Source organism: Sander lucioperca, chromosome 17 (genome assembly GCF_008315115.2).
Source record: "Sander lucioperca isolate FBNREF2018 chromosome 17, SLUC_FBN_1.2, whole genome shotgun sequence".
NCBI classification, from domain to species: Eukaryota; Metazoa; Chordata; class Actinopteri; order Perciformes; family Percidae; genus Sander; species Sander lucioperca.
This window is the reverse complement of record NC_050189.1, coordinates 24,255,834-24,283,585: the sequence shown is the minus strand read 5'-3', so window position 1 is coordinate 24,283,585 and position 27,752 is coordinate 24,255,834. Positions and strand designations below refer to the sequence as shown.

General features: G+C 42.5%; 1 long non-coding RNA gene across 1 annotated transcript; it reads right to left on the bottom strand.

The window, feature by feature from the left end:
• On the bottom strand, nt 1-25,540 carry LOC116039929. Its single transcript, XR_004102534.2, has 3 exons — nt 25,431-25,540; nt 13,366-13,377; nt 1-12 (listed from the first exon to the last, which is right to left on the bottom strand). It is a non-coding gene; the product is annotated as an uncharacterized LOC116039929 (long non-coding RNA).
• Nucleotides 25,541-27,752: the final 2,212 nt, after the last annotated feature.

Genomic DNA, 27,752 nt, shown 5'->3' with positions numbered 1-27,752 from the left:
TTTTCATTAAACCTCTCTCCTCAACCTCATTCAGTTATACATCTTTGTTCTCAGCTGGAGAAGCTTAAGTCAAGAAACTTAATCTCTGTTGCTCAATAGAGCTTTTTTCGTCTGATGGGGTTTAACGGTTATTGAGCACCTGGGGTGTGTTCAATAAAGCTAAAGTTTGTTCCTGCTTTAGTTCAATAAAGGAGTACTCCGTGTCAATTGGCGCATGAGATACATGTATTGGATAACTGATGGTAAATTGCCACATGCTCAAGCAATGATGTCTTAGAAGATAAATGCATTGAAGTCAAGTTGGAAGGAGCTTCACAGTAGAGTTGCAGACAATGGCATCAAAATTATATCCATTAAGCACCCATTTAGGTTGTGTTTTTTTGGAAGGAAAAAATGGACTACAACCCAAATCACCTATCCAGGTGTCAGTGGACAAAAGTTATTGTCCACTGACAGTTTAAAAAGTAGTTTTATCCAATGGTTACTTCTGCCAAAACTCAATCTAGAACTCTAAGCTGTCATTGATCTTTCAATATCTGGTCCAATTCATATTGACACCCAGTTCTGTATCTTCTCCGTAGTCCCAGAACCATTGAGGAACTAATCTGGTTATTTCTTCCCGATCGATGTAGCGACACCGTCTTGGCACACCTATCATTAAGACTGTCTCATTGACTGAGAGAGGCACCAAACCTCGGGAGCCACACACAGGGCCTTAATGCCAATGAGCTTGGCAAGTGTTTTAGGACGCTAACAAGTTCAGCCCCTGTCTGAGCTTATTGTCCCGGGGGTGAGCCAAAAGTCACCACATATTCACAATAGGAAAACCTCACTGCTGACAATTATTCCATACTGGCAAGGCACTTTGGTCAATCCAATAGGGCTGCTCCAGGATAGCTGCAAGTGAGTGTAACGGTGATATTTGTAGAGCTCATTATTGGCATGGGGTGGCAGGAATGAAAAATAAAAGTAGGAGGTAAAAATGAGGAAGTGAGAAAGAAAGGGGAGCACGGCAGAGGCAGACGTTTACGGTTATGCTGCCGTACAGTATGAGGGAGTTGGGGAGTTAGCGGCGGAATGCTAATCGGCCTCTGGGGCACTGAGCCGCAGCAAATCAACTCTCAGAGCGGATCATGGCCCGGGCTGACATTAGACCCCCTCCCCCTTCAAACACACATTCTCATCTTACTACTCACAAGGGGAGAGGAGGTGGTGAAGAGGAGAGGGAAGGAGTGAGAGAAAATATGTGGAGGACAATGTGTGATTATGATTGTGTGTGTGAGTAGGCCTATGTGTGACCAAGATCCAAAGAGAGAGTTAACAGAGTAAGGATAAGGTATGAAAACCTTGTGAAAAACTTTTTGGACATCTTTCCAATGGCCTATTACCACCCAATTGCCCACTCAAACCCTGCACCCCTTTGTTACTGTCGCTACTTCTGCCTAGCTTTCCATTTTTACACAGCAAATATAGCCTACAGTTATTACTGCAGATTTGACTTCAGAACAAGGTGTCCTTAATTTGAAACAGTGGTGGACAAAAGCGGGATTCTCATTTCCAGCTGGGCACTGTTTATTTTGTCAGGCTGAAATGACAACTTATGCTGACAGATTTTATCAGGTGTAGCTGGCTAGATAATTAAGAAAACGTTAGCTTAATAAGTTAGTTAGAAAATGCCATGTCTGGCTATTATTTCAATGTTAAAGCTCCTTGTAAAACCCTGTAAAAGGGTCTTTACAAAAGGATCTACACTTCATGTCTAAATACATGTTGAGCTAAAAGACGGAGGCTAAAGCTGCAAAAGTCAGACTGCTTTGCCATTCTAACAAAACCCTATTTAGCTGCTTAGCTTGGATAGGACTTGGTAGGACGTTAGATTTATGCTTTATTGCTCATATTTTCAAACCATGTTTTACTTTAAACGTATGAAAAAGCTTTAAGGATCAGGACTAAAGGGTGTGTCTAGCGAACATAACGCCATCACAGATAATGAGTCGCTAATTTTTAACGTTGATCCAAAGCTTGACCGGGCCTGCTGTGCCTAGTCACAGATGCTAAGCTATGATTGGAGAATTGCTGTTCAGAGGAAGGGTTTAGCCAGCGGTCAATTACCTAATGGCTTTCCCCATAATTGTTTTACCTTGTCTACAATTTAATTTGTTCCCAAAAAAGATTTTGGGGCGTTCACTCACCAAAAAATAGACAAGGAAAAGCAATTAGAGAAACAGACAAGGGGACACAGGAACAAAACCTTTGGGTCGGTGATTGGATCCAAGGTTAGTGGGAACACAATTGGGGCTCCTGAGACGGCGTTCTGAACCATTTGATCATGACTGAGCATCCGTGTTTACAATTTTAATCTATTTTTGTCTTGTTAAAATCAATCATTTGATGATAAATGCTCAGTGGGACAACTCTGAATTCTACAGTCCTTGGGTCCTTTTCAGAGAGCAGGTTTAGTGAAAACTCTTTTTGAGTTTGTTAACCCTGAGATGAGGGAAACTCTGGGTTTTCTGTTTCAGAAAGGGAGGTTAATCAAACTTGAGAGAGAGGGGTAACTCCAGCCCGTTTCAGAAAGAGGTAACTTAACTTCAGAGTCAGTTACTATGGTAACTGAGTCTGTGAACCTAACCTGGTCGGGAGCAGGTCTTCTTCAATAAACCTCAAGTTTCTCTCAGTCTCCTCCCTCTGACACAGCGCTCTTTCATTTCCTCATTCATTCATTCAGTCTGTATCAGGCGCATTTTAGCGCAGTTTATCTGCATGAATAAAAAAAAAAATATTGGTTTATGGCAGATTATAAAACGTTTTTTTTTTCAAACATTGCATGTCCTTTTGTCGACAATCCCGTTGATGAAAAAGCTGTATTACTTCACACAGAGTTTACGTCGGGAGATGATATTGAGTCCCGACTAGATGTATTTTCATTTCCACATAACCGATTTGACAGTAGGCCTAGTTGTCTTTACAACATTGGTGATGCGGAGCATTTTAGTAAAGCTATGCAGAGCCGTCAGAAGAGAGTGACTCACTCTGAAACGTTTTTTTAAACGTTTTTGTAATGTTCCCTGGACACAAACCAGTGAGAGCCATTAAAAAGAATTAAATGATTATTAATTATATTTCTGTTAATGATCATGGTGCTGCAGGCTCAGAATGGGATTAGTATCTTTTTCGCCAGCAGGATTGCACCTAAATGAAATTATAGGTGTAATACCATTCCAGTTTTCACCAGTAATATTATAGGTTACCTGTGATTAAATATGAAATGAATACACTGTCAATGCTTACGCATTGACTCGAGCAGCAATTTTCTCCCACGCCAATTCTCACACACTTAGCTCTAAGTCAACCTACTCCGAGTTGATTGAACCTACTCAAATCTGGAACCGAAAACTCAGTTTCCCATCTCAGGGTAAATCAACTCAGAGATCAGGGTTAGACTCAGTTTGTTAAACCTCCTTCCTTAACGGACCCCTGGTCTTGTAGCTGATATTTTTGTGGGGAAAGGTGATGCCTGTCGAAACGCCAAAGGTGATTTTGCGAAAGCACGGCGACTTGATCAATTAGAATGATTGCAGCGCTTTGTGTTTTTGTCCCCCATGACACTGTCTGCCCATAAACCCACCTGGAGTAGGAAGGGTAGGAAAGACTATAGTTTCGAAACGCGCACATAAATGTACACACAGTTGCCAGCAATCAAAGACAATGACACACAAACAAATTACTTTGCTCCGCTCTGTTGTTTTTAGGAGATGTGCTTGCATCAGCATGCTGAGCCCACAGCATCCCTTCTCACCTGGGAGCTGTGTTGGACCACTGAGGTGTGGTAAGATACTACACGCTCCAGGGCGTCCATGACCTTTGAGTTATGGCCTTCAGAAACTGTGTGTGTGTGTGACAAAGACGATAGGAGGAACAGAAGGTGTATGTGCTTTTGCGATTCCACTGACAATGTAATATTACAAATTACTTTTCCCTCTAACTAGCATGAGCATCAGTTTTTGTTTATAGCTGCATCTACAGTATGACTGCCCTTACCTGTACGGAGGCTAGGTGCCCTTTTCTGAACCATAATCCTATTGGTACACCGTGTACTGTTCCAATTTACATTCAGGCCTCTGAGGAATATGCAGTTGTAGTGGCTGAACATCTCTTTGTAGAATTCAAGTACTTTAAAAGTGGGGTTACTTTAAGGACGATGACATAAGGACATTATTATATTCAGCATGTAGAAAGTCTCTTAGAACATTTCTGTTCTCCATGAAGTGACCAAACTATGTAGTTTTTTAAAGGGCCATGGCAGTTTTATACAAGCAGGATCTCATTTTTGTAGCTTTTGTTCACCATTATTATCACTTTACATTGTACACACCAAGTTAAAGGAGAATTCCGGCCAATTTTTACATTAATCTCGATCACTATTACTGTGCAAGCCACAGACATCGTTTATCCCGTTTCCATGTAGTTACATAGTCACTGATATTGTCATAATCACTACAGTGCTCAATTACCTATTTTTGAAGGGGAAATAAACTTCAAATTTTTGCCATGAAGGCATGATCTGTCCTCTGGAGGACATCCACCAGACCACCGGGGGATTTTTGTCGGCTGCGGGAGTTGAGGAAGGCGGGGACGAAGGCTGCTTGCCTGGCTAAGGGAACTACCACACAGATCGACACTGCCAAGCCTCCTATTCACCAACACCAGATCGATCACACAGAAAATGGATGAGCTACAAATACACACAGAACTGCTGCGTGATGATTTTCACAAAAGCCTGACTGAACACACTTATCATGGATGGCAGATAGCAGCTAACAGCTAGCAGCTAACAGGCCACGCTACCCACCAGCAGGATCAAGACAGGGTAGGTGAATTTAAACAATGTCTGAGTTGAAAACGCATCTTGTTGTCACGTTAGGGCCCTGTTCATGTGGCACAGACATATTAATTGCATTTTGTGTCTGTTAAGAGGCACAAAGGCACTCTAAAACTTGCCCCAACAACTGCCGTTTTAGCTCAGTGGAAGCTTGTACACGTAGCTGCAGCAACTCCAGTTTGCTAGGACCGATCCAGGTCGGGTTTTTTTCTATCGAAAGTACTCGCATAGCTATAGCGATCAAGATTAACGTAAAAATTGGCCAGAATTCTCCTTTAATTGCTGAGACTTTGCAACAAGGGAACACTGCAATATTGTATCATATTGTTTTACATATATGTTGGTAGTTGTTGCACACTCACTTTTGGTGTGACTCCAAATAAAGCAGTTTAGATAATGTGCTAAACTGTTTGGCACAAATCTTTTTTTCTGCATGTTCCAACATCTCACATATAGTTGGTGAGCAATGTTATCATAACCGATGGCAATGATGGCCAAAACTACAGGAATAAGACCCAAGTTGTAATAAACAGAACATTTCCTTGAAGTTCCTTGACAGAAACAAGTATTACGCTGTCCCCAAATAAAGTGTTTCTATGTATTTTTATACCTTTCAATGTCATGCTCCCTTGACACATTTCCTTGTTTGTGAGTATTCACCTTAACAATAAAACAAACCTGAATAATATCTTTGCCAAGTCTTTGGTTTGTTGTGAGCATATGACCAAGGTAAATAAATGTCTTCTGCACAGCATCATCAGTATGACTTTGACTACTTTGGAAACACAAATCTGTCTTATTCCTTTGATTTTCTGTTTGGTGTTAAGAGGCAGTGTTGTAAGGCTCCACAGGCTCCCAGAAAGTAGTTTATGTTTTGTTACTCCCACGCACACAAGAGCAGCAACCGTCTCCCATAAGAGAGAGAGCAATCTGATATCGCTGCAAGCCTGCTTCATTTAAAATATGGTAAAGCTTTCTGCTTTGCTTCTGAGAGATGCTGTGTGTGTGTGTGTGTGTGTGTGTGTGTGTGTGTGTGTTCTCCTAAGACTCAGGGATGATGCATAGACTCTGACACTTTGACAGATGAACAGATTTAGAGTGCTCGAAGGATCCAGCTTGTTCAATATAGGCAGGAGTGTAAGTGTGTTTGTGTGTGACTGCTTGTTTGTTACAGCTAAGATTTGCTAAATGTACAGTTCATGCTGCTTTTATTTATCTTCATTGATGCATAAAGTTGTGTAAATGGGTAGGGAAATACAGGTGTTTTTATCACCTTTACTGCCGTGATTGAGCCAAAGGAAATGTTCTTGCGAGTGGCAAGGCCATCTCCAAGCTGATAAAGCATGTGTAGGGGATAACCTCCATTATTACAACCAAGATGCCCGAACACACACCCAGTCATTATTTTCTCATATATGCCTGGCATTTCTCATATATGCCTGGCTTTTGCTACCTGTCATTTGACTTTTTATGGCTTTGTTCCAACACAGTAACTTGTGCAGATGAAGTTCTTGAATTCCTGGATATTAGCCAGTCCATTATTCCTAGAAAGTATATCCAAATTAGATGATTCCACACTTAACGATTTATATCCAATGCCAATCTTCAGCGTCACTGCAGGAAATGGAGCGAGGCGGAAAGTAAGGCTGTAGAGGTCGGAATCTGACTTTCATGCAAGAGACCAGAACAAACCAAGTAACATCCGCCCTTTTATTACCGTAACTATAATCCTTTCCCGAGCTTAGACAAGTGTTGTGTGTGGGTGTGTGTGGGGGTGGGTGTGAGTGGGTGTGAGTGGGTGGGTGCAGGTGCGACTGACTGAGTAATTCACTGTGAACATGTGTTTGAATTTGGTTTTGTGTCATGTTTTGCATAATCTGCAGTAGGAAAGTAGTTGTATTAAAGATATGATCACTGTAAACCGGTCACTGAAGTCAAATTGCAGTCTCATTGTGGCTGACTGCAGCTCAAGACATGGAGTTAATTATGTCTTCCCAAAGACTTGCCTGGCTCGCAATACCCAATATCCTAGCGAAGGTGATACAGTGCTCCAGCGCGTGTGCTCACACACACACACACACACACAGAATCAGAAGAATAAAAATACTCTTGCATCAATGAATCGTCATCCCTACTTTTCTCCCCCGGCTATCGCGCTCCAGTCCCTGTGCCCTCATCCGGACACAATGTTCTCCTGTCGAAAACTGCCGAACACAGACAAAACGCTCACTTTGTCTGCCTAAGCAAATAATTACTCGATTAATTAGCCATGCTTTGGATAGCTGGAGGCAAACATTCCATTAAAAAGAGCTAAAACACAGCAGAAAATAGCTGTAATGTCACCACTGGAGGGTGCTACTCCAGTGACCTTCTCTGTCAAGGCCTGGGAAGGTGGATGATGCATAGGAGGAGCTGCATTTGGACAGGGGGTACTTTACGTCCTCTTACATTTGACCTGTTGCCCTTTTCTACTTCTGAATAGAGCTAATTTCAACAGTATGATTAGAATGGATCAGTGGACCCGAGGTTTATCACACCTCTTATTGCACACCAACAGCTGCACAAATAAAGCGCATCTCATGTTACCATTGTAGAAATGACCAGGAAATAAATAAATACATTAAAACATTAATTTTAGGGCTGTCAGCATTAACGTGTTAATCGCGATGCGATTAAGGGCCGAGCATAACGCGTTAATTTTTTTAAATTGCATTAATTGTATGCCGCCATTTATTAATTCATTTTACACTTCACTTTACGTCATGCCTAACAACGCCCATAAGCTGTTCTAAAATCACTAGAATCTAGCTAGGCTACTATTTTGACCCTTTGCCGCACCTTTACTTATCATCAAGCTGCCACTTCCTCGTAATACATCCTGCTGCTGCAGGCTGCAGGCATGATGGAGAAAGACGGCAGCAACACAATTCTGAATGGAGCTTTTTATTTTCCAAAATTCCCGGACGGCTCAGTAGACAAGTCGAAAGCCATATGCACATTGTGTGCATATGGCAGAAATTAAAATATCACCGAAGCATGTCAAGCTTGAGCTACCACATACGAGCTAAGCATAGAAGTACAGTTAACGGGACTCAGGATGATGCTAGCAGGCTCAGGCAAAGCACTATTTTGGAGAGTGCTACTTGCCGACCTGTGGATGAAACCAAATAAAAATAAATGACTACAGCTCTTGCAAAATGGGTGGCAACTAACTGCAGACCTGTCAGCATCGTAGAAGACTCGGGTCTTAAAGACGTACTACGGTTGGCATGTTCTGAATTGTGCAATAATGAGATTCACACATTTTCCTTTGGTTTACAGTAAATAAATAATAAACAAATACAAATCTTAAAGTCAAGTTCATAAAGCAACTTTCTTTGCCTTCATTTGATTCCCTATCAAGATAAACTGGTTAGAATTGCTTTCCATTGTTAATATGTACTTAAGAACAGTTCTGAAAAGCAAAATAATAGAATTTTAATCATGTGATAAAACATGCGATTAATCGCGATTAACTACAGAAATTCTGCGATTAAGAAAAAGATAATCGTTTGACAGCCCTAATTAATTTAAATCAAAATCAAATAAAAAAACTTGATTTTTCCCGTGAGGGATCATCATTTGTGGTCAGGCACATTCAGACACAACACACAACCGTACACAGTCAATAATAATCATACCCGAGAATAAATAAATACTTTAAAAATACTAAAAAGTAAGACTAGTCTGGAGTGATGGGGTGGGGGTTATTGTTTGTTCAACAGTCTGATGGATGCTGCCACAAAGGTGGACATGGCTCACTAGTTATTGTCCTTGGTGACTTTAATAAAGGGAACCTCACTCATGAACTCCCTAAATACAGACAACATATTAAATGCCCGACCAGAGAGGAGAACATTGAACATGCTTATCACGCCGTCCCCCGTGTTGCACTGGGGCACTCTGACCACGTCATGGTCCACCTGATCCCCGCCTACAGGCAGAAACTAAAGCTCTGCAAACCTGTAGCGAGGACATCAAGGAAGTGGACCAGTGAGGCTGTGGAGGATCTCCAGTCGTGTTTGGATTGTACTGACTGGGATGTGTTCAGGACTGCTACCAACAGTCTGGATGAGTACACAGAGGCTGTGACGTCATACATCAGCTTCTGTGAGGACTGCTGTGTTCCATCAAGCACCAGGGTGAGTTACAACAATGACAAACCCTGGTTCACAGCCAAACTCAGAAGGTTAAGGCTGGCTAAGGAAGACTCGTTCAGGAGTGGGGACAAAGACAGATTTAAAGAGTCGAAGTACAAGTTTAGCAAGGCAGTGAAGGAAGCTAAACGACAGTACTCTGAGAAGCTCCAACGCCAGTTCTCAGCTAATGACTCTGCGACTGTCTGGAAAGGACTTAGGCAGATCACCAACTACAAGCCTAAAACCCCCCACTCCTTCAATGACCGACACCTAGCCAACGACCTGAACGAGTACTACTGTCGATTTGAAAGACAAAAGGACAGTCCTGACACCATCCCCCACGACACCTCCCTACAGCTACAGCCACTGTGCATCACCTCCACCTCGCCCACCTCAGCAGGGTCCTGGGCCCTCCCACCAATGCCCTCCTTAAAGGTCCCCTCCACCTCCACCCCCCCTCCCACCTCAGTGACGACTCTCTCCATTCACGAGAGGGACGTCAACAGACTCTTTAGGAGACAGAATCCCAGGAAAGCTGCTGGACCGGATGCTGTCTCCCCATCCAGCTTGAAGCACTGCGCTGACCAGCTGTCTCCAGTGTTCACAGACATTTTTAACACCTCACTGGAGACATGTCACGTGCCAGCCTGCTTCAAGACCTCAACCATAATCCCTGTCCCCAAGAAGCCAAGGACCACAGGACTTAATGACTTCAGACCCGTCGCCCTGACCTCTGTGGTTATGAAGTCCTTTGAGCGCCTTGTGCTTTCACACCTCAAAGCCATCACCGACCCCCTCCTGGACCCCCTGCAGTTTGCCTACAGAGCCAATAGGTCTGTAGACGATGCAGTCAATTTGGTCCTCCACTACATCCTCGGCACCTGGACTCCGCAGGAACCTACGCCAGGATCCTGTTTGTGGACTTCAGCTCTGCCTTCAACACCATCATCCCGGCTCTGCTTCAGGAGAAACTCTCCCAGCTTGGTGTACCTGACTCCACCTGCAGGTGGATCACTGACTTCCTGTCTGACAGGAAGCAGCATGTGAAGCTGGGGAAACACGTCTCCGACTCACAGACCACCAGCACCGGATCCCCCCAGGGCTGTGTTCTTTCTCCTCTGCTCTTCTCCCTGTACACCAACAGCTGCACCTCCAGTCACCAGTCCGTCAAGCTTCTGAAGTTTGCGGACGACACCTCCCTCATCGGACTCATCTCTAATGAAGACGAGTCCGCCTACAGGTGGGAGGCTGACCACCTGGTGACCTGGTGCAAGCAAAACAACCTAGAGCTCAACGCTCTAAAGACAGTGGAGATGGTTGTGGACTTCAGAAAGAACCCAGCCTCACCTGCCCCCATCACCCTCTGTAGCTCCACAATTGACACTGTGGAGTCTTTCCGCTTCCTGGGAACTACCATCTCCCAAGACTTCAAGTGGGAGCTGAACATCAGCTCCCTCGTGAAGAAAGCACAACAGAGGATGTACTTCCTGCGGCAGCTGAAGAAATTCAACCTGCCAAAGACAATGATGGTGCACTTCTACACAGCCATCATTGAGTCCATCCTCACATCCTCCATCACCATCTGGTACGCTGCTGCCACTGCCAAGGACAAAGGCAGGCTGCATCGTGTCATTCGGTCAGCTGAGAAGGTGATTGGCTGCAATCTGCCGCCGCTCCAGGACCTATACGCCACCAGGACTCTGAAGCGTGCTGGAAAGATTGTGGCTGACCCCTCCCACCCCGGACACAAGCTCTTTGAGCCACTCCCCTCTGGCAGGAGGATGAGGTCCATCAGGACCAAAACCTCACGCCACATAAACCGTTTTTTCCCCTCCGCCACTAGCCTTATTAACAAGGCCCGGAATGCATCCTGACTCTCTCCACACCCCACTGTAAATACTCTGTACCTACTGTACCTACTCTGTACCTACTCTGCTGTAGCGTTCCTTTTTACTACTGTTTAACTTATTTTACTATTTATTTAATTTTATTTTATCGTTAATACATACTGTGTATATGTTTATACTTATATTGTTTATATTCTTTTTATCCTTCTTATATTTGTATGTGTGACATGCTCCAACAACACCATGACAAATTCCTCGTATGTGCAACGTACTTGGCAATAAAGCCCTTTCTGATTCTGATTTGGATCTTAGGGGCAAGGAACAGAATGTCCTCCCTGAAGGTAACAGATGGTACTGGTTATTGAGATTATGCGTGGGGTCCAATATGATACGTCTACTTTTCCTGATGGCCTGTTTGTCAAATATGGTTGTGAGAGTGGTCTGGGATTGTCCAATGATGTTCCCGCTCATTTTTATGATTCTGTTGAGACATTTGTTCGCCTCACTCAGGAACCCAAACCATGCCAGTATGCTGAAGGTGAGGGTGGATTGAATGAAACAGTTGTTAAATGATTGGAGTATTGACTTGTTGACCTGCAGTCATCGTACCTTCCGAAGAAAGTACAGGTGTTGTTGACGTTTCATGAAGATGCAGTCTGTGTTATTTTTAAAAGTCAGCTTGTGATCAATGATTGAACCAAAGTATTCATACTCTTTCAGTCTCTCTATTGTCTGGCCATCTACCTGAAGGGCAGGGGGGCTGGTGGAGGAGCGCCTGTAGTCTATGACAATCTCCTTGGTTTTAGAGATGTTCAGGGTCAGGTGGTTATCCCTGCACCATAGAGAGAAGTTGTCCACCACAGACAGCAGTCGCTGCCCTGAGCTGGTGGTGTCCACGATGACATTGTCATCAGAGTACTTCAGGTATACCATGTCTGGATTCTCAATTCTGCAGTCATTGTTATATAGGGTGAACAAGACTGGGGAGATCAGAGCCTTGAGGACAACCTGTGGAGATTGTTCTGACTGAGCTGCAGTGGCCGTTATATAGAGTCAGGTGTGGGCTGACACCCAATTTCGGGAGCTTTTGGCCCAAGAGGTGAGGCTGCACAGTATTAAATGCACTTGAGAAGTCAATGAACACCAGCCTGGCGAAGTTTCCTGGTTTCTCCAGGTGCATGTTTACGTTGTGCTGCAGCATCAAAACTGAGTCATCAGCGCCGTCCTTCCGGAAGGCAAATTGAAGTGGGTCAGTACAGCCACTCGCTAGAGTTTAGATTCTCTGCCCGAGCCCGAACTCAGCCCGACCCGATGTGTCCCGCCACTATACTCGGGCCGGGTCGGGCCCTTGATCAAGCATTTGTGTTTATTTAATCATTAGCCTAGTTTTTTTAGCCTAATTGGGTGGGGAGAAAGCTATGCCTCTCCAGCTTCTCCCGCAACTCTGGGTAGCCTATATGTCCTGCACTGACTTGAGTGTGAGGTAAACTCTGCTAAATCGTGTCTCCCCCATCTGTAGCACTGTCTTTGAGAATTGCGCAACCAGGCCAGATTGTTTCAAATATCTCAAGAGTCCTTTAGCAGCAGATATGGTCTCTCCTATATCCGGCGCGTTGTTGGCCAGTGCGTCGGCATGCAGACCTAACGAAGGACAGTATTAATTAGGTGATCGAGACAAGAAAGTCTCCTATATGGTTCCAGGGCTTTGATTATGTTGCTGCCTTGATCTGTTACTCACAGGTAAAAGGAATTGTAGTTGAGAATGTCAGTTATAACGGCCCACGTATTAAAAATTGTCTGGTTTAAATCGGGCTCATAATTACAGTTAATGTGTCTGGCTGGGCCTAAACCTAAACCTTAATTGGTGCACATAATTTAAACACATTATGTGCCACCACCACCATCATTTAACAGTTAAAGAGCAAGACATTCCCCTCAGAAGTTGGTGGAGACCAAAAACAGAGCTAAAAGAAGAGAGAAAATTGCATTAACCAGAAACATTGCTACAAATGAATGTAAATGTTGCTCTGTGTCCGCCAGATGTATAAATAAGCAACTGTTTGCCAACTACTAAGCCATATCAATTTTATAAGGTTGATAAAGTGGCCAAAATGAATTAATGCAATGTTAAATCTTGTTGTCAAAATCTGAAATGTATTACAATAAAGTGAGTTAAAACATGCTACATTATGCAGTAGCAGTATAGTATGTGATCTCATCATAAAACTAAATGTATTGCAGGGTACATGCTCATTTCCCTCATAGCTACTCCAAGTTTCATGGTTGAAAATGTATTCCGAGCACATTGTATTGTACATGGAGACTACTTAAGTTATTTACCTAGTACACGCATTTTGTAGAATAAAAACACAAACACAGTTTGGCTGGTTATCTCCAACATTACCATTCCATGCCTGCTGTCTTTTAACTTTGAGGGTACATGTGCAACATCTGCAACACACACACACACCTGAGTATAGTTTTGTACGTCCACTTGTTTTGTGTGCTAAAAGTTAAGACTCTCTCCCATTCTTTTTACATGCCCTTGTGGTTTTTCCGGCGCCGTCTGGCACCATTACCCACTGAGTGACTAATGAGTCTTACAAATGTGTATTATTTGCATCAAAAGACAGGGACAGATTTCAGCGACGCACCAATACCTTAGCAATGAGAGAATGTTACAGGTAGAGTCTGTTGATCTGCCAATAGAGAGGAGGGATGGAATGAGGAAAAGAAGGATTGTGGTATTTGGTCTGCATGGCACCATCATTTATAGAAGAAAGTTTTCTTCCTGCACTGAATGCTATTGTGTGCATATTGATCATCTACCTGCTTTGGTGTAGCATGTTTACAGCATAGCAGTATACAGATCTGCATAATGCACCTCAAAATGTGTATTTTGCTCCTCATGCTTCTGGCATCTGCTTGCATCTGTGTGTACGCATTTATTCACGTTTGCATATGCTTTCATTTACAGAGCATGGGGATCTTACTTACTATATACATTTTCATCAACTACTGACCCCATACTTGCTGTAATGGTCGGAATTGGGGCCCGAACACAGCTTTATCACTGTAAAAAAGAAGATTCACATATCACTGTAAAAAAGAAGATTCACATTGAGCGTATATATAGATATAGATATAGATATAGATATATATCTATATATATATATATAGATATAGATATAGATATAGATATAGATATATATATAGATATAGATATATATATATATATATATATATATAGATATAGATATATATATATATAGATATATATCATTTTAAATATTTGTTCTTGTATTCTATCCTATTATTATTTCATGTATATTGTATCCTATTTCATGTATATTCTGTATGTGTGCTGTGTCTGATATTTTGCTGCTGTAACACTGTAATTTCCCATTTTTGGGATCAATAAAAATCTATCTATCATGAGAGGTTCTTTGAGACTGAAAACCACTCCTCCTAGTGGATCTTGTGGGAACATCAGCCTATTTCACCACTTTGGGATGTATGTTTGTGCCTATGTGCATACATGCTTTCTAACATGGAGTGAAGGGCTCTTTAGTCAGCCAAATGTATGTCTACATGTGTGCCACAGAGATATAAACAGTTAGAAGTGTGTATTTGTGCAAAATTTTGTTCCCATACATTAACATTAACCTCTGCAAGTCTTTACTTTCTGAGTGCATATGTGCATGTTACTGTGTTGCACACTTCAGGATGAGTGTACTGCCAGTTATATTTTCTCCTTTTGTGTGGGCTGAATAGGAAAACGAGCAAGGGACTGCAGTATTTTCATTTTAATTTTCAAATGAGCTTTCTCTTCATTTTGCACCATTTCTAAGTGCTTTGTTGCTGCTTCATTTTCTTGTTGTTCACTAAAATGGTTTAGACATTTCCACACGCAATATTTCACTTTTGTACAATTTCTGATTGTCCTGGAGCAATGAGAATTCCATCTGTATTTTTTGGTGAAATTATATTTTGGACTTCCCACATTCAGTGTTCGGATACCAATGGACTTAAAAAGAAGTTTATGTCAATTATTATGATGGCCGACACACATAGCTGGATCCATCCTCACAGGGGGTCGACACATTTGATGAAATTAAATATCTGGGAGTCCAGTGCGATCACATCACCTTCTTGGTGCCACACTATGGGTGGTTGGGTAATGCAACCAAATGTATTCGTTACAGTGAGATGCTTGGCAACACTCGCCATGGTTGTGGCAAAGGTAATTTAGAGCTCTAACAGGTATGACAGAGCAAGGACTGGATGTGTGTGTCAGTGTGTATTACCAAAGGAAAGGTTAGATTCCCCTCATATAATGAACCATGGGGCAACATCTGGGTTTGTATAGGTCACCAATTGCATATAATTGAAGCACAGGTGTCCATTTTTCCTATCTGGCTGATTATCTGTGATTTAAAAGACATGACAGGCTGAAATCCACATCATGACTGACTCTTCAAATTTGGATTGGGCCACTGTGGCAAACCAAGGATAGAATTACCCTCTCAGCCCATGTGAAGGGACCTTGTGAAAAGTAGATAGGGCCAACCCAACACCTATCCCCATGCCCTCTCCCATTCCTTCCCCACCTCCTCTCGATCCATTAGATGGAGCGCTTCTTACACCCGCAGGAAGCAGCAGAGGCCATCTCGATAGCATCCGTCATCTATTTTATTTTTTCTTATTCTTATTTTTCAATTTGGTGGCTGGGGAAAGGTCAGGATTAGTTATCGACTTGGCTGTGTCTAAGCTAGAGACAGGGAACTACAACCGCTGCCATGGGTCCCCTAAAGCCATTTTCCTCAGTCCCAGCAGTAGGCTAATCTGTGTGTGTGTGTGTGTGTGTGTGTGTTTTGCTCATGCTTTGCGTGTGCACTCCACATGAGTATTCATGTGTATTTAGTTGTGTATTCACTGACAAGAGAGTAAATACTTATTTGTGTGTGGCTTCGAGTGTACTTGCATTTGCATGTGTGCACGTGTTTGTGCATGTGTATATAATATGCCCTACATTATGTTTCTTGGAGGATAAGTCTTCACATTGTGCACATTGTGTATGCATGCCCTCCCAGAGTTGTATTTGCACAGAAATTGAGGAAAGCCGCTCGGCGTCTCACTTGGCAACTTAGCATTCCAAATACATTTCCATTCAAGTGGTTCTCAAATGCTGTTGTGTACAATTTCAATCAGTCTGTCAACTCGCTCACTGGTTTTAGTCAGTACTTCCTTAAGTGGCAGAGTCTAGTCCACCAAACTGATTGCATTCCACCTTTCTGTAGCATCCTACTTTTCTTCTTTTACCATCTCCCATCCATTCCCAAAGCAGCAGTGATTCCCACCACTGTCTCACAGTCCCAGGCCTGTGAAATGATGATAGAGGAGCAGGAGCCCCTTACCCATCAGTCTTTATCTCTCCCTTCTGCCCTCAACCCTTCCATCCCCACCACCACCAACACCACCTTCCATATGCTAGACTGAGCTCTGGTTGTGGTCACTGTGACGGTGACTGATGTTCTTGGTTGGACAGGGCTGGAGACCCCCCCCCCCAAAAAAAAAAACCATCTCAACCTGCTGGCCTCAACCTGCTGGCCTCTACGGGTTAAAGGTCAGAGAGTAATGACAGGAACTGTTACTCAGAGTAGGAAAGGTGGAAGAGGAAGAGAGAGAAGAGTGTTGGAGTGAGAAAACAAAGTTTAAATCCTCCTCCCATGCTCTTAACAGCCTTTGTTTCCTGTGTGTTCCTCCTCTCTCTCTAGCAGAGTTTAAGCTGCTGGAGTGGTGTGATTTGTTTCATGTCATCAATTTATTTTGAGCAGTGCATTGCATTATTTAGATGATGCTTATCTCTCCCTCAAAATCACTATCTTGCCGAGACTGGCACAGAATGGCATCCGTATCTCTTGTGCTCATCAAGGCATCTCATTTATTAACCAAAAGGAATTCTGAGGAGAGGAAGATATGCAAGAATGATTAGAAGCTCCAACATTTGATGCTATCTGTCAGCAATTGGTTTTCCTTCATCTCTCTGTAGCCGCTAGATCTTTAAAAGACATTAGCCACATACTGTAAGAAATAAATCAAACCAATGGATTAGCAGAGCTAAATAGTTGTCAGGAGCCTCACAAGGCCTTATGAAGACAAATCTGCCTCTTATGAAGGCAATCAGGTATGGAACTTATCATAACAGAAATTAGGAGTGAGACCCATTTTTTATTCTACAACCCAAGGCTATATTTCCATAAAAACTAATGGCCAGGTGTATTATTCAACTATACTGACTTATGTGCTGGCTCTCCTGTATTTTAAATATACACACATATATACTGTTAAAATTGCCAAGATTAATGTGGTGCTGCATTTTGAAATAAGGTGGAGCAGGGTAATATGAACAGTATGTCATTAATGTGCAATGCCCTTTGCACCTCTTTGCACAGGAAAAGAGAAAGCACTGAGATGGGAGTGGTAGTCCATGTTGGTGTTTGAACATTTCATAACAGCTGCTCTCTCTGCCTGTGATCAGGTGATAGATGAACACAGTGTATGGAATATAGGGCACACTTCTAATGTAGCTTGTAATCCCTTACTGAAACTTAAGTCCATCGACCAACTGCTATTTGTGATGAAGGGTAATGGAGCAGTTAGGGTGACAAACACTCGGCCTTCCGTTTATCTTAAGGTGAGCTCTTGATGAAAAAGGTGAAGTATACGTTGCTGATTAAAAATTTGAGAATTTTCACTTTAAGTATGCTGTTTTTGTTTTGTTTTTGTCAACCTGGTAACAATACCCATACTCCCACCAAGTTAGACCTGCCTTCATGAATTTTATTCTTTTGTTTTTGTGCCATATGCAACAAGCGCAACACTGACATATTATCACTTTTAAAAAGGGGTTATGACAAACAGGTTAGCAGAGTCTATTCACACATCTAGCACACACACATCTAGCAGACACAGTCTAACATTGTCGTGTTTCTGGCCACATGACAAATGTAAGTCCAGTTTATACTCGTTTTAAGTCTGTTTTAGCAAAACAATGAGCTGTACAATGCTAATAGCTCTGTGGAGCTGAAAGGCAGAGTCAGGTGATACATAACTGTGGGATTGTCACTACAAGTGAAATTGTTCATAGAGTTATTCGACTCATTGCTAATATAAAAATAGTGATTACTGCAGCTCGAATTGCCAAGAACATGGTAGTATCGCTTTAAAAAAGCCTGACAGCGCATAGACATAATCACATAATCATACTGTTTTAAAAAGATTTCAAAGAGGAAAAAAAAGGTGAATGGTAAGGGAATTGCTTTCACAATAAAGTACCAAGAAAGAGGTTACTGAGGAACGAGTGAAGAACGAATCAGGAACGACCTGATAATGAATTAATCGTTAATGAGTAGTTCCTGAATAACTCTGATAGTAGGTAATGATGCTACTACTACTACTACTACTCAGTACCACTTTACTTTAGTGGACACAAAAGGGTAGCTAATTAATTAGGCAATTAATAATGAATGAGGGGTTGCTAGTTTGTGGTTGGTTAAAGTTAATCAGGAACCACTCATGAAGAAAGTGGTCGTTATTCCAATTCACAGATGTGTTGTCCCTCGGGCTGTATGTGTTGGTCGAATAATAGCGACGTTCACCTTGGGGTGTCTGTTTCCTAGATACGGTTAACTCTTCTTTACTGACTTTATGTTAAAGGTGCAGTAAGCAATGCTGCGCAATGATTGTTGATATTTGAACTCAACTGTCAAACAAATACAACCCCCCCCCAACCCACCGGATCCTTCAGCATACACAGAAAATAGAGAGCTAGGTGACTGTGAGGAGATATTCACTGAATTTGACAAAAAGTGTATTGGTTTAACATCACTTACTATACCTTTAACACAACAGTACAGTATTGCAACAACTGAGGGGCCAACATATAAGAATTCAAGAAACCAGATACTTAAATGGCTTACCTTTAAGTACAAATACATTTTTCTATGATCTAGTTAATATTGCACATATGATTCATTAGCCTAATCAGGACATAAACAGTGAAAATATATTACACCAGTTTCAAATACACACAAGAAATTGAGTATATTGACTGCTCCATTCATTCTATTTACCAGAATGCCAACATTTTCTAAATCAGTTTTACCAGAAAGGAGCAGCTATACTAGTGTTAGCATAAACAAGCCGCATGGTGAGTAGATTAGCTTGGCATCTTAATGAAATCAACCAATATGCAGTGAAAAATGTCCTGTTGAGTCAGAAATAACTGGTTCTAATTACAGTTTGTCAGAGACGCACACAACTCAAACCACTTCCTCACTCGTAGAATTTAATTTTTATTTGATTTGATAAGGACGATGCAATTTAAAATAGTTCCAATACAGGACATGAAACTTAATATGCTACACAAAGTGTTTATAGCTATTGCTAATTTTCAACTATTGTCCCTATTTGGGCTTTTACATGTACAGTGTCATTAAAATATACAGCGTTCAGCATCATAAAACCACAATACACTACAAATATGGAATATTTGGAAACCAACTTTAAATTAAAAACAATACAATACACATCACACAGGCGCCTGGGTAGCTCACCTGGTGGAACAGGCGCCCATATAGGTTTACTCCACGACGCAGCGACCGTAGGTTTGATTCCGACCTGCAGCCCTTTGCTGCATGTCATTTCCCCCCTCTCTCCCCTTTCATGTCTTCAGCTGTCCTCTATATAAAAATGCCCAAAAAAGATAATCTTTAAAATACACATCACACAATAAACATACACCATACACCAATGCACCTTGGTCATTTACAATAATTAGCTAAAAATGGGTCCAGCTCTGGTTTACTTTTGCCAGCACTTAACCTTTGTTGTTACAGATTTTCATATCTGGAATTAATTTGATTTCAGTTGGTAATGTGTTCCAGAGTTGACAGCCCTTTATGGAGAAAGCTTATTGTCCAGATATATATCTACGATCTACGATGTGGTATTTTACAGCTGCCATTCACCATGCTCCCAGTTACTCTTTTACTGTCTTGTCTTTGGATATATCTGGAAAGCGGCTCTGGGGCTAGATTTTTCATACATTTGAAAACTAATTTGAGAAAACAAAAATGAGTAAAGCTCTTAAAGCTAAGTGGATTGTATCTTTTTAGTATGTGACAGTGATGCCACCGGACAGGCTTTTTGTATCATTATTTTCAGTGCCTGATTGTATAAGGATGTAAGATGTTTGATAGTAGATGGTGATATTTAAGCCCATACTGTCATGTAATGTGAAAAATGAGAGAAAATCACGGCGTGCATAAATAACTGGGCTGCCTGAGTGGGTATAGTGCCTGATTAATTTGAAACAATAATGGTTGGTCTTTTTTCTTTACATGTTTATCAAATTTGAGCTGTAGATCTAAGATTATTCCTAAGAACTTAAAACCACTGACCTCCTCAATTTCTTTATTCTGTATCTTGATTTTAAAATGTTCAAGTGAGCCCTGTTTTTAAATGGAAAGACTCATAGCGCCATACAATTACATACGTTTCGGGTGTTGGGAGGAAACTGGAGCACCTGGCAGAAACCCACGCGAACGCCCCCTGACCCAACCAGGGATCGAATCTAAAACCTTCTTGAAGTGCTATACGACTGAGCTACCAGCAAGCCAAAAGGCGATTCAAATGAGCGTTCTAGTAAAAGATAAAGGACATTTTAGACTCTTCTCATACTGTATAACGATCTCTGGATGGAAAGAGAGAGTGGTGGATGTTGCACAAACAACCTGCTTTGTATAGGTCACCTATTCTACATGTAACTAAAGCTCAGGTGTCCATTTCCCCTATGTCGCCATGCATCTGTAACTGGAAGACGGACACGCTTCTTCCACATTCCCTCGCCCCCTGTGCTACCGCCGAACACCGCGTTGATTGTTTTTGAAAGTTAAACTGCAAAAGGTAGACAGTTGGCATGTGAAGATGTCATCACTGTAAAACTCAAAAAAAGTAGCGGAGGTGTGTGTGTGGGGGGAGGTGGGGTTGCACCAAGCCAAAAGGCCATTAAAATCTGCGATCATTTATTTCCACTCCCTCATCTAATCCATCTCTCTGGGGAATGGTTCTGTCCTTATCCACCCAAGGCTACCAATCTATTCTCCTGTCTGTCTCCATGCATCAGAATGAACCTGTGAAACAGTCAGACATGCTCTCTTTCTCTTTTAGCCCTTTCTCTTCTTCTCTCTCTGTCTCTCGCTGGCTAAACCCTCCTTTTCCGATTTGTTTCTTTTTTTATCTCTCCTCCGACTCTCTCCCCCTCTGTCTCTGATTGCCCCCGTCTTTCTCTGTTCTCACCTTTCCTCTCCCCCAGCGCCTGTTCCTTCCTTCCTCTCTCCATTACATTGTGTCAGAAACGTCTACATGAATCCAATTCAAATCATATCCAGAAAAGAGGGAGCAACAACAAGACTTTGTCAATGGCAATTTAATCCACGGCGAGCAAGGTGTATATAATGCTGTGCATGTTCCAGGAAGCTGTCTGATTGCATTTGGATTTGTGCGGATCTGGTTGCTGCTCACTTGTAGAGAGCGCAAAAATTACACAGGAAGAGGCAGCTGTCTCATTTTTCACAATGTACTTTAATTTCTCTTCTTTGATTTGTGTATTGGTGGAGTTTTCATTCAGAAAGGAATATTTATTTAAGTTTTGATGGATTTGTTTTGCTCAAAGAATGGCTGTACTTCCCTCCCTCCCTAACCTTGTATTTGGTGAAGTGAGAATGAGGGGTCTGATGCATGCAGCTCATCATTCACGGCCTCACTAGTCATGAAAAGCAGGCGAATAAAAGTAGTGCCACAAACCAAGGTCCAATTCCCCATCAGGCCAGATCTCCAAGGTTAGCCACACTATTGCGCTGTCACAGCAAGAAATAAAGAAACTCCTGTCTGCCTCCCCGCCCGGCACAAACGTCTTTTGCTAATGGCCGCCACAAAGTCCCACTAAACATCAAGTGAATATTTATAGACCATTAATAACCTATGTGTAAACCGCTAGTGTCACCAACAGGGCAAAGCAGATGATGGGGAATCATGGTCAGGGCATTAATATTGGCTCAGACTTCCCCAAAGGTAGATAAATGGGCCTTAGTATATCGGACTCGTGTGCACATGGGATTGGCTGCCAGGAATCCCAGAAGAAGAGGTCTGTGATCTGAGCCCGTCCAAATTCCAGCGCCATAATTGGTGTAATCCTGTGATGAATTGCAGCCATTTAGCTTTTTTTTTTTCACTATCCGCAAGCTTCAGCAATTTTCTTATAAAGGTATAACCAGCTGAGTTCGTCTGGCATCTTCTTATAGTCGAGTTGGGAGAGGACCAGGGCGATGTTAAATATGTACAATTGGGCAAGTAATTAGATTAATAAGGCCTAAATGAGCACCAGGCTAGGAACTGAAACCCCAAATCCCTCATCTTTTGAGAGTCTGGAGTGAAACATATTACAGTATCTGTTCAAAGTTTAAATGGAGCCTGAAAAAAGTTTCTACGCTGTGGTTCCTCCACTCGTTTCTCCCCCCAACAGACTTAAATTCCCCCCTACTCATTTCTGTGTTCACCAGACTAAGAGAGATGTTCAGCAGAAGTAATAATGAAGCAAAACTTGTGAAGCTCCGCAATGAGAAAAAAGAATGAGATAAGAAGAGGCCCTAGGGTTACTTAACTCTATATTCAGTCTTTGGCTGCACAAGTTTCATGTCAGCCTTTCATTGACGTGGGTAGTTACAGCATGATATAGATTCCTTTCATACCTGAAGCTTTTATTGATTACAATGTATGGGTCAACTATGCTGAATAAACAAACCCAATCAAAGTAAAGCCTAGGGGAGGCTGCAGAATTTTCCTCTCTGAACAATAGTACAGGGTAGTCCCGAACCAGGCTATACTTCCACCATGCTAGCAGCTCTGTGAGGCTGTCATTAGCTTAATGCTAGCATGGTAACATGTTCACAATGACAAAGCTGACATGCTGCTGTTTAGCATAATGTTTACCATGTGCACCATCCTATTTTAGCTTGTTAGCATGCTGTGCTAATTACACAAACACAAAGTACAACTGAGGCTGACAGGAATGGCATTAGTTAGGTATTTTAAGGTAAAACATTTTGACCTGATGATGGCGCAAGATGAAAAGTCAAGGGATCGCCAATTACAGTTCATCCAGAGAGGAACATGAATGTCTGTCAAACACCACATTTTATGGCAATCCATGTAATAGTTGTTGGGATATTTCACTCAAAAGCCCAAATGTAGAAAAAGAAAAAGTAGAGAATCACCAAAGTCATTGTATCAGAAGCATAGAATTTCATTGCAACGTAAGTTGGCTAAAAAACAAACCTAGGAATGTATGCCTCAGATTTAGCATATTACTTCCATCCCTTACACACTTGATATGTAGTTGTACATCATAGTCAGGTTTTATGTGCCAATTTGATTTCATTCTCCTTTACAGACTGAAATTAAGGCTAGGGCATCCAACTCCAATAAATGTCAATCACTTCAGCAGATGCTACCACACTCATTCAGAATTAGCATTCTTCCTTCCTCAAATGCAAGTGTTTGTCAACATGATTGACTGCAGCACTTCTGATGGGGCTAATTCAAAAAGCTACTGAATTGGGTGAACTATCATTATATCACCAAAGGTGGGACCTTAATGAACCTTTTCACCTCCATTAAACCTGAAAATTGGTTGTAGAGCCTTTTATTCTCCCTAAACATCATGACTTTACTAGAACTTTTTGCAGCAGGGGAGTGGATTTTGATAACGCTTTATATATTTTATATGGATCGCACATTTTAATTTCAGTTTTTTCTACACTCCTGATTTGATGGTGTAAATTGAGATTGGGGTTATACTGTGGTCACATATATGAGCCCAGCATGAATTGTCTTTTGAAGATATATATAAATTTTGTTCCGCCCACGCTAGAAGGCTGCCTTTGTCCTATAGTGGAGAAAGAGTACAATGGGACAAATAAAGCTTTAGCAGGCTTTAGAAACATGAAAGTACTGTAGGAGGGCACCAGCTCCTTGGGGGTCCCAGATTTCCTTCATGAATGCAAAACAATATAGCGCAGGCGTGTGTGTGGAGTGGTGTGGGTAATGCTATAATCAAAGGCACCTCATACTTCAGCTCGTTTCCCTTCATTTTTCCTTCTTCTTCTTCCTCTCTGACCTGACATGGATTAATTACAGCCCAGCACAATTTACACCCTGCTGGAACTGGTGGCAGAGAATAAAGAATGGTTGAAATGTGAGCCCAGTGACAGGGCGTTAGAATGCTGAATTGCTTTGTGCTGCACGTGCCGCGCGCCTCTATTGCCTTTGCGGGGACCATGTTTACGAGGCCCAACTCAGAGGTGAACTCCCAGGCCTTAAAGTGACAAAATGCCCTCACTTAGATCGAGACAGCCGCAGTGTTTTACGGACTACACAGGATCTGTTCCATTTTTGTCTTTCGCACGCTGCGACTTGATCATATCAACCTTATCTTGAAATTACAGCATGCCTCTCAGGGTCTGTCACTGCTGTAATACTATTCAACTTGTTTCTGAAATTTAACAGGGGACCGACTTGACATGTGTTACATACCCAGATGAGAGCATGCAACATTTCTGCTTATAGAACATGTACCATGAGACATGCTTACTGGGAAGGCAGCAGTAGCAGACGCCTAAGCCAGAGTTGGCCTGGCGCTGCCAAGGAGGTGTCAGCAACAACTGGCAAAGCAGGCGCCCTGCCAGCCCGCCTGGCTGCCCTGCCGGCCCGCCTGGCCGCCCTGCCTATGAATGGTGCTTTAGTCAAAGGTGGCAGTGAGAACACTTGAGAGGGCTGCAATTAACACCACCTAAAATTAGAAAGCATGACCCTGTCCATCTGGCCTGGAAGAAAAGCCTTTCTTCCTTTCTTTTTTTCCTGAATACATTATGATTTTAGACTTGAAAAAGCTATAATTTTGACAGGGTTGTGCACAGAACCGTGCGAGGGCCCAGGCAGTCACTGAGTCCACTCAGGTTAACTGGGTGAGAGCAAGCGAGACGAGGGAAGCCATCTTGGCTCAAAGTGACCGGTGGATCAATGCACTAAAAGTCAGAGCCAAAGGTCAGGCTGCTCAGTGGCAGCTCAGGGATCGACTGTGACAGCCACCAGGGCGGGGGAGAGCCACCACCTTCGTGTGACCACACACTCTATAGCTATACATTTAGACCACAGACATCGCTCCTAATATGTCGCTTCTCTTTTGTGTAGCTTCTAGAAAGTGTTCAACCCATACAATTATAAACAAAGTAATCCTGAAAATGTTTGATAGACATTTATCAGAATACAACATAGAAAATCAGCTTAGAAGTATAGGAAATATTGGATAGGATAGAACAACAAAATATAATTCTGCTAAATGAAACACATTCATTATGAATTTCACTTGTTCTCAGAAAGTTATATATCCGAATACAGTACACATTTTCTGTAAACTCAGTCTGCCACTTTTTAAAAAAACAATTCCAGTGCTGCTTCCATTATATCAGAATTGTGGGTAGTCATCATGGAAACTTAAATTAACTTGTCATGTGACAAAACAGGCAGCCAAGTGACACTCTGATCCAATGGAAATCACAATTGTCAGAATGACAGCACCAATCTAGCCCAGTGTATTGGGGTAGAGTGCGGATTGGGCCGCATTTTTCTGTCCGAGCCCGGCCTACGTCCGACAGAGCAGTAACCGAACCCGACGCGAGCCCGACAGGCATTAATATTTATGTCGGAGCCCGACCATTTTTTTTCTCATACTAATGACACATGCTTGTTTGTGTGGAAAGCCCGATTTTATTAAGCAATTGTAGGAAGGCATTCGGGAATGTCAACAGATGAGCGCATCAGCGCACAAGCGCACGTTAATAAGAAAACCAAGGGAGACTCGTTACCTCCAGGGCCGACGTTATGAAATGAATAACGTCGGGGTTAAAATCCCGTTTCTGGTGAACAAATGAATGAACTTGGCTTTCAGTCTGGGGTTTATTTCGGACACCGCACACACTGTGTACAAAACTTAGTTATTCCACCAACTCTGCTCCAGTCGCATCTACACGTCTGCTTCCTCTTTCTCTAGCTCTCTTCTGCCCACTTTCTTCACACACACACTCACGCACTGAGCTCTCTTAAAGGAGCCGCAGCACCATTTTACAACAAATGCCTTATCGCGCTGATGTGACCGAGCCCGACCCGAACCCGAACATCATTTCAAAATATAAGGTAAAATATAAGTATCCATCCTCTAATTGGGGGGGGGGGGGGGGAACCAGGGGGCGGCAATCATATTTCAGGGGGGAGGCAGTGCCACCCTGTGCTCTCCTTCTAGCCCCGCCCCTGCTCCCCACAAAGCTTAACTTGGCTCACAGACAGAGCTGTTGACATACTGGTGGACACCTGCTTTGAATACCACTTCTGTTGAGAGGCATACTTGGCAGACCACACCCAAGGCCGTAGCTTATATAGCGGGCAAAGTGACAAAGGAACATTCTGCCCACAAGACCTAAACCTTCAACTCTCTCCAAAAAACAGTTGTATTGTGGCATGTTTAGTTTCATCTTTCATTTGATGTATGTTGCTATATATTTCAACCCTCTTCAGACATGACTTCCTTTCAGAATGTTCACCTCCATCCTTTGTATCTACCATTTTTCTCCTCTTTCATCCTCCCTCTCTCCATCATCCCTTCCATTATTTTCCTCCTTTAGCAGACTATGATATCAAACTGTCGCACAAATCCAACTAAATTATAGAGGGGGTGTGTTGGTGTGTTTGGCAGCGAGATGCAGCAAGAGTAGGAAGTAAACAAGATGCCCACCAAATTGAAAAGAGGAAGGTTCCCCTGCTGTGCATTCAAATTGGTCGGCGCAATTTGACAGGCCACTGTCGAGCACGTCTGTGGGATTAGAAGACCCAGAGATGCTGTTTGTGTGTCCGCTCATTCGCAGGATATCTTCACTTTTGTCCACAGCTTATCATCCCCTTCCTCAACCACCGCTGTCACCCAACTACGCTATTAATGGCTACAGAACTTCTGTCAGGAAGCATTGACCCCTAAATCATCCCCCCTTCTGATGTGTTCCTTCTTCATCATTGTTGCTCCAAACAATCTAGTTGGGGATTTATCACTGGGATTATCCACACTGCTTGACAGCCGCATTGTGAAGTTGGATAATATTGAAATATTTAATGTGGAGCTATGGCCATTTCCGATTTATTTCACCAGTAATGTGAAGGGTAAACTTATAAATGCCTCACTTTGCTTGCGTCTTCTCGGAGATATGTCTTCTCTGATCAGCATTATAATAAGTCTGGTGTTCTGTATTTTTACCCCAAAACCAGTTAAAAGCACCGAAAAACATCAAAAAGCATTACCCTTGACACAATCTTCTGCTCATTCCTCCTGTTGTGAATAGTGCCGCACAAACACAGAATCGCACCCCCTCCATGCAGCCTCTATTTTACCCGGGATCGCTGGATTCCAAACAGGCAAGAAAAATGACCAGCGTGCTCTCCTTACTCCCCTGAGAAGTGAATTCCTACACACAGGGATGTGGCTATTACTTATCATCATCAAAAAGTGCTTGTTTGGTGATAATAAGGGCCTGGGATAGAAATCTCAGCTAAAGGGAGGGAGGGGACTACCTGAAGTAGCAACGGAGGAATCCTTCCTCTGCTTACCCAAGCATTTTCTGCCTCTCTGTAAAACGGAGGGCCCGCTCTAAGACCCGGCTTAGCCCAGAAATAGAGGAT